The sequence below is a fragment of the Gymnoscopelus braueri genome (genome assembly GCF_963280865.1).
Source record: "Gymnoscopelus braueri genome assembly, chromosome: 12".
NCBI lineage: Eukaryota > Metazoa > Chordata > Actinopteri > Myctophiformes > Myctophidae > Gymnoscopelus > Gymnoscopelus braueri.
The window spans coordinates 5,720,817-5,728,788 of NC_137614.1; the positions used below are offsets into that span (position 1 = coordinate 5,720,817).

The 7,972-nt window shown below is 40.7% G+C and overlaps 1 pseudogene across 1 annotated transcript in view; it reads left to right on the forward strand.

Moving 5' to 3' along the window:
• LOC308097466 (poly(rC)-binding protein 4-like) overlaps window positions 1-4,475 on the forward strand; it is a 55,621-nt pseudogene extending 51,146 nt beyond the window's left edge. The window contains exons 12-13 of the transcript XR_013935125.1: window positions 1,953-2,122; window positions 4,095-4,475. The product of XR_013935125.1 is annotated as a poly(rC)-binding protein 4-like (transcript). The remainder of the gene's footprint in view (window positions 1-1,952; window positions 2,123-4,094) is intronic.
• The last annotated feature ends 3,497 nt before the right edge of the window (window positions 4,476-7,972 follow it).

Below are 7,972 nucleotides of genomic sequence, written 5' to 3' on the forward strand. Positions count from 1 at the left end.
TCTCTCTCTCTCTCTCTCTCTCTCTCTCTCTCTCTCTCTCTCTCTCTCTCTCTCTCTCTCTCTCTCTCTCTCTCTCTCTCTCTCTCTCTCTCTCTCTCTCTCTCTCTCTCTCTCGTACTTTTACTACTTCTACTCCACTACATCTCAGAGAAAAATATTGTACTTTTTTTTACTCCACTACAATTATTTGAAAACTTTAGTTATAGTTACTTTGTGGATTTTGATTATTATTACAAAACATACGTTACCCACTTCAGCCCTATATACAGAACGGCCATTTGAAAATAGCCGATCTACAGGCTCACAATGAGCTTGTAGATCTGCTATTTTCAAAAGATTTTTATACATTTGAAAAATTGTGAAATGGGACATTCATGCATAATGAGCACTTTCTACTTTTGGTACTTTAAGTACATTTTGATACCAATACTTTTGCACTTTTACTCAAGTACATTTTGAATTCCGGACTTTCACTTCTTCATTGCAGTATTGATACTTTTAAGTAAGAAATTCGAGTACTTTTTTCACCACTGAGGAGTAGTACGGGAGGTATACTGCTGACTGTGTGTATTAAGCTGTTCCAGTGTCTCTGTGACACCGGGGCACATCTCCTCGGGGGATATGGAGCACGCATGCAGTGTGGCCAGGAGTGTGCCAGTATAATAATAACGAAAATAGCCGATCTACAAGCTTGCGACAGCCAGGCGGCAAGGATCCGGTTTCGAATAAATGAAGCCATTGAGGAACTAATTAAAATGCTGCGGTTCTCGTGAATGACCCAGAAGGTGTCACTATTTCGCAGGAGAATTATTTGAATTTGCTGAAATAGTGGCTTCAAAGTGGGTCTGTATGGAAACCAATGGGTGACTTCAACGGCTACCTCCGTCCATTTCTTTTTGTTTTGTTTTGTTTTACAGTCTATGGCTGTGACGCGTTGCATTGCAAGCATGTAGATATCGGCTATTTTCAACGTGTGCGTAAATCAAGGCTTAAATCCTCTCTGGAACAATGGCAGCGGCTTGGGCGATCCGGCTCAGCTGTCCCTGTCATGTAGCCTACAGCCGTGAACACTGAAAGCTGCCATTCCTCTGATGCATTCATTGGAAGGCTCGGTATGTATGTGTGTGTGTGTGTGTGTGTGGGGGGGGGGCTTTGCTACAGACATGTCGTTGAGAGGTTAGGTCTGTCTGTCTGCTATGCTGTGAAACCTTGTTTATTCAGACCTCAATTTACAGTAGCCTGGCGAACTGTAAAATCCTGTAAGTGCCATACTATATATAATAATCTATTTAGAAATCCCCGGAACCTGTGTCTGCGGGTGTATGTGTGTGTGTGTGTGTGTGTGTGTGTGTGTGTGTGTCGGGGCATAACTCTGGCACCGTCCAACCGGTCAACGGCAAACTTGGCGTGAGTGGTGCGAATGAGGGGGGGGGGGGAATTGGGCCAGGCATTGTTGTTGGTTGTCCACAGCTCACCTCTGAGAGACAGTAGGCCCAGTTTAGAGAAGGGGTGCCAATAATAATGAGCATTATAGTGAGGACCAATTAATGACATGAACACAAGGTTGAAAATGGGTGAAGTAGAAGTGCATTATCATGTATCACTACCATATTGTTGCTGTCGGGCAGAAACCTATATCCATATTTCATTTATTTTCGTCACTACTATACAGTGTCTATACAGTGTCACACAAAAGTAGCAGAATGCAATGTGCAGTTTTAAGTGTGTCTGTGGGTTTTATAAATAGTGAACCAAAGAAAAGTATTATTAAACAAGAGCTTGTGACTAAATAATAACTACATTGGATCCATTGGAACACAGGTTATTTTTACTTTGTTCTGAAAAGTAACAGTTTTGGACATTTGCCACCTGACAGCGACAATACATATTATACCAATCTAACGTGGCCTCTGTCTCTCTGTCTCTGTCTCTTTCTCTCTCTCTCTCCCCAGTTGATCGGGTCCATCATCGGCAGACAGGGCACCAAGATCAACGAGATCAGACAGGTGTCGGGGGCACAGATCAAGATCGGCAGCCAGCTGGACGGCACGAGTGACCGCCACGTCACCATCACAGGGACCCCCATCAGCATCAACCTGGCCCAGTACCTCATCACCTCCTGGTACGAACACTTTTTTTTCTCGAATTTGAATCCTGAAAAGCAACAGTTTTGGACATATCTAACCAGGGGGGTCCTTTTTCATGCCAAGGACCCCCCAACGCAAACACACATACACACATACATACATACATACATACATACATACATACATACATACATACATACATACATACATACATACATACATACATACATACATACATACATACATACACACACTATAGTATATAGATTTTTTTCTTATTTTTTCATATTTTTTTCTTCTAATATTTGACATTCCAGAAGACCCCAGAAGTAATGTGAAATAAGCCTGGTTAAAAGAGTCACACTGCATGATGATATAAGTGATGATGAGGTGTGGTCTGGTGCTGCTACTAATTGGACTTCAGGGAATATGAGCAAGCCTCATGAGGACAGGGCTGAACAATAGGAGAAAAATACTGAGATTACTGTTTCAATTCTGTTTACTGTATAGGACTATTGGGCATAGCAGTGGCAGACATGTTGTGGTGCCACAGACAGGAAGCCCATTCATTTTCCCCATAGAGATTTCCAAAAAACTATTTATAAAGTACTGTATATGGTAAACTGTTGCACCCTTCTTTGTCCTTTGTTCAGAGTTGGCTGCAGGTGCGGTGGTCTCAAAAACATAAAGGAAAACTGGCAGAAAAAGACTGGCTCTCTGCATAAACTATTAAGTCCTAGACAGAGACTAAGAAAATAGTATATATGTTATTTTAACATGCTCATAAAGTGCTCTGTGCTCAAAGTGAGAGGTGCAAAAAAGAAGAAAACTTTTGGTCCTAGGACCTTTGTCAGTGCTATGTACTCATATAAATATAAATAATTACCATATTTCACCAATATTGTAGTTCAAACGTGTGATTTGTTCTACAGTTAATATTCAGATCACCATGGTGAAGTCATGGATATCGGAATTTCAATCGTAAAAAAAAAAAAAAAACTTTCCTACAATAACCACAAAAGTAAAGGCGACGTAAAGTTTGCCGTGTTGGATTACCTATTCTCACGCAAGTTTTCAAGTTGCTTTGCATACCATAATGAAAAGAATAGAACCCAATGGCTTTTTGGAAGGTCAAGAAAACTGAACATTGCCAGCAGTAATGTAAATGACCGTATGCTGAATGGCTTCTGGACAGTGAGCTAAACATGCAAAGACGTTTGGTTGTTTTGGTAGACATTTACTGTGTTTATTGTACTTGTTTCATGGTAAGATTTTATGCACATCCCCCTGTCCTTGGTGCAGAGTCAAAATGCTAAGCACAGATGTTCAATCTAAGAAGGAGCGCTGGCAACTCTTCTTGAATGCTCTGTAGAAAATGTGATTTACAACTCCTTCTCGGGTGTTTCTCAGGTTAACCCATTAAGACCGGGAAAGCCAAGCATCGGTCATTTTATACTTTGGCTATTCAAAAATAGCAGATATACAAGCTCATAGCGCGGCACCGAGTGCCACGCTATGAGCTTGTATATCTGTTATTTAAAAAAACTATAATTGTGCAAATCTTTGAATATATATTTTTAAAGCAAAAAAAATGTAACTCAAATCTTTGCTTCTGGGGGATTCTACAAATGTCTTCTAAATCCTAACAGTTTATTGAAAAGATTTATGTTGCTATAATATCAGTGGTCCTCAAACCTTTTTCATGCCAAGGACCCCCCAACGCAAAAAAAAAAAAAAAAACGCACACATTTTGAACCTCCTCTCTCATGCAATTAATTGCAGCCGCTTCCCATTACAAAACAGAGTTTGAAGTTACAATGGGTTTGTATAGGAAGAGGGCGTGTCTGATAAAATGAATTTCAAATATCTAAATACTGAATCAAGCAACTTAAAAACTGTCCGGGGTGCTCCCAATAGCCTGATAAAATGACCAGATTTTTTTTTGGAAAATGAAATATCCCTTCAAGTAAAAAAACTATCTGTGTACTTCTTCCCACGACTCTGCAGCTTAGAGACGGCCAAATCCACGGCCCAGGCCGCCGCCAGCATGTCGGGCCAGCAGCACATGGACCTCAACATGGCCTTCACGCATCAGGCCGCCTCCCCGGCCGCCTCCCCGACGCCCACCCACCTGCACGCCGCCGCCATGGGCGCCCTCACCCCGGCGCACATGCTGCATGGCACGCCCTACGGCGCCATGCCGCTCTCCCGGCCTCCTGGGCATGAAGTCCGTCCCCTGGTTGACTCTCTCCAGCCCCGCCCCCGCCGTGGGCATGGCCGTCAGCGCCCGCGCCCTCCCACGCCGCGCTGGCCGCCGCCTACACCACCAAGATCTCCTCGGCCAACTGCGTCAAGAAGCCCGACAGACAGAAGTTTGCTCCCTACTGACGCGTAGCGTAAAGCAGCCTTCCGCTATAAGCTCCACCGGAATATACAGGAAGAGCTCCAAAAATGTTAAATGTTAAGAAATAAATAATTTGGACTTATTGGTCCAGTAGGACCGGTAGGCAACGGTTCCGGTATAGGAGACACAAAGGAGACTCTCTGTGTCTCCTACCAGAACCGCTGCCGGTCATCAAATCATTGGCTTAGGAATGCGACAAAAACAAAAGAATATCCATGAATTCAAGTCTCCATGGGGTGACTAATCGATAGAAAAAAAGTCATTTTGGGGGTCAACTATCCCTTTAACATGGAAGCGCCCACTCTTCCTTGGCGCCCTCTCTTCCTGTCACCCGCTCCACCACCACCATGCGTCCGGAGAGTTGCGACGGAGGACAGCTTTTTTTTGCGCGTTTCTTCCACACAAAAAAAAAGACGCCACGATGTAGCCATAGACGCTGCCCGGAGATTTCTCTCTTGACTTTTTACTGTACGACGATCGATGATGACGATGATGATGATGAAGATGATGCACCACGGAGAAGAGACCAACGGAGATTTTTGGACGATAGCTATTATTATTATAAGTTATTCACACGTATAGATCATTTGTGAGTCCCCCATGAATGGATGGAACCGCTTTCACTTTCACCTTCTCACTGTTAACCCATTAAGAACTGGAACGCATCCGTGTCACTTTAAGATTTATTTGGCTATTCAAAAATAGCAGATATACAAGCTCATAGCACGGCACCGAGTGCCGCACTATGAGCTTGTAGATCTGCTATTTTTGAAAATCATGAAAAGTTGTGCAAATATTTTCTTTTTTTCCCCCTTTTTTTTTGGCGGACATTTGTAACTCAAATCTTTGCTTCTGGGGTTCCTGGAACTAATATTTTACAACTGTTTGCTTTAAAAAAATGTATAATCCTTTTTTTTACCACAAATGTTCACGATTTTTTCAAAAATAGCCCAAAGAAATCTTAAAATTAAGCAGATGCGTTCCCGGTCTTAAAGGGTTAATAGTCACTAATTAAAAAGGGCTGGATCCTCACCTTGGAAACTGTCAAGGAGAAGCTTGTATCTCCATATTTCAACTTTTGTATGTTTTTCTTTCATTTGTGAATTAATGCCCTACTTTTGGTGTACAAGTGTTTTGTGTTAAAAAAAAATCACGAAAATAGCCCATCTGCAAACTTTTTTTTTCGCTATTTTTTTAGAAAAGTTTGGAAAGTGAAGGTGGTTTCGGTCTGTCTGTGGGGTTTTTATGAATATTTAACCAATGAAAAGTATTAACAAAGAGCTTGTGACTAAATAATAACTACACTGGATCCATTGGAACACAGGTTATTTTTTGTTTTTGTTTAGTTTTTTTTTCCCCCATTTACTGAAAAGTAACGGTTTTGGACATATAAAGGTTTCCACCCGACAGTGACGGCATGTATAAGTTTACATGCGTCTCTCGTGTCAGCGCTCAGCCAGAAATATTTATCCTTCAGTAATTCGTTAGCCTCATTGCATAATTAGCCTATACCTAACTTTTCGGTCGAATTGACGTTTTCTGCTCTCACACAGCTGCTTCATTGTGCCTTAATTAATTGCCTATTATGTACTCAGCCTATCAGAATTGTTACATTCCAAATTCACTTCCTGTCATTTTAACCCATCAAAACCTGGAACGCATCTGTGTAACCCACTTTAACCATTATTTTAAACTTTGGGTTATTCAAAAATAGCAGATATACAAGCTCATTGCTTTAATGAGCTTGTAGATCTGCTATTTTTTTAAATCTTTGAATATATATATATATTTTGTATGCGAACATTTGTAACTCAAATCTTTGCTTCAGGGGGGGGTCCCTGGAACAAAACATTTTGAGATGGGGGTCCGCGGCCAAATACATATCATTTTGGGGGTCGTTGACATGAGAAAGTTTGAGAACCACTGATATTAGAGCAAAATAAGTTGTTTTCAAAAAGCTGTTAGGCTTTAGACATTTCGGCCAATTGCACACATTTTCACGATTTTTTCAAAAATAGCCAAAGTAGTCTTAAAATGACACAGGTGTGTTCCCGGTCTTAATGGATCAAGTCAACTTTTTGACTTAGGCAGAAAGGATTTTTGAATGTAACACGCATTCTGATAGGCTGAGAACATAGGCAATAACGCAGGGTGAATCAGCAGTGTCAGGAGTTAGGCAGATATAAATAAAGGCAGATAAATGTGACTTAGGCAAATGTGTTTTTTTTTCCTCATGATTGCCGGAGTCAGTGATTTTTCATTTCTTCTTTCCAGAAAACCTTAAAAAATATGACTTAGGGCTTAGGCAACTATGCTATGAGGCTAACAAATTGTAAATTATACCCAGATGATTGATGACAGTTGCTTACTGTATGATGCTTTTATACAATGTCTATGTTTGCTTCTTGAAGTTTTTTTCAGAAAATTTGTAAATGTTTGGGAGATTTTTTTCGTTTTCTTTTTTTTATAATTTCATTGTTCTCTGGTACTGTACTGTACTGTTCAGTGTTATGTTTGTTTTGTTGGATTTTATGCAACTTTGTTTCACCTTTATTTATTTGTATTGTTTTTGTTTATTAAATGTCTTTTGTTTCTTGACATGGCTAATGTATTTATCTCCAACCTTTACCGTGTCTGCTTGCCCTAGTACAATTTATTTATTTATGCTTATTGCTTACTTTTACACTGGTTTTCAAAGTGGGGGGGCCGCAGTCCCCCAGGGTGGCCACCAGGGGTCACCAAGACGGCAAATTGGAATGGAAACGAAAATAAAAATAAATAATAGAAAATAAAAAACAATTCATAAAAATACATATTATTTATAAACATTGAATTTCTATTTATAAGATTATTGTGCCAGTGTAACAGCTTTGAACCTGGCGTCCCTGTTTTAAGGTATGTCATTTTCAAACTTTTACCAAAATGTTTTTTTAAGCATGCATGTAATATGTAAAAGTTTCAAAAATAACAAAAATAGTACAACTACCAGCTCACTGTGGCGTGTCATGAGCTTGTAGATTGGCTATTTTCCCTTTATTGATTTTTTTTTTGTATGTCTATTTCCGGATCCTTGGAATAGAACAGACTGCGCTGTTAACCTTTTCTATCATTCTGGGATCCAACAAAGAAGAAATGCATCCACGTGGTATTTCAAACCAAAACGGTGTCAAATGAACACAACAATGCACACACACACACACACACACACACACACACACACGACACACACACACACACACACACACACACACACACACACACACACACACACACACACACACACACACACACAGTGTGAAGCAGCAGGTTATTTTTGTTTCCCGGTAGTCACAAGCTGAATGGTAGCAGCTCATTCCAAATGCCAGCCTTTATGACGGATGCTTCTCACATCGTTGTGTTCCTGTTTCCTGAACAATAACTGCTGCTGTGAGCCAGGGAAACCCCACCGCACACTCACACGCTCTCACACGCACACACACTC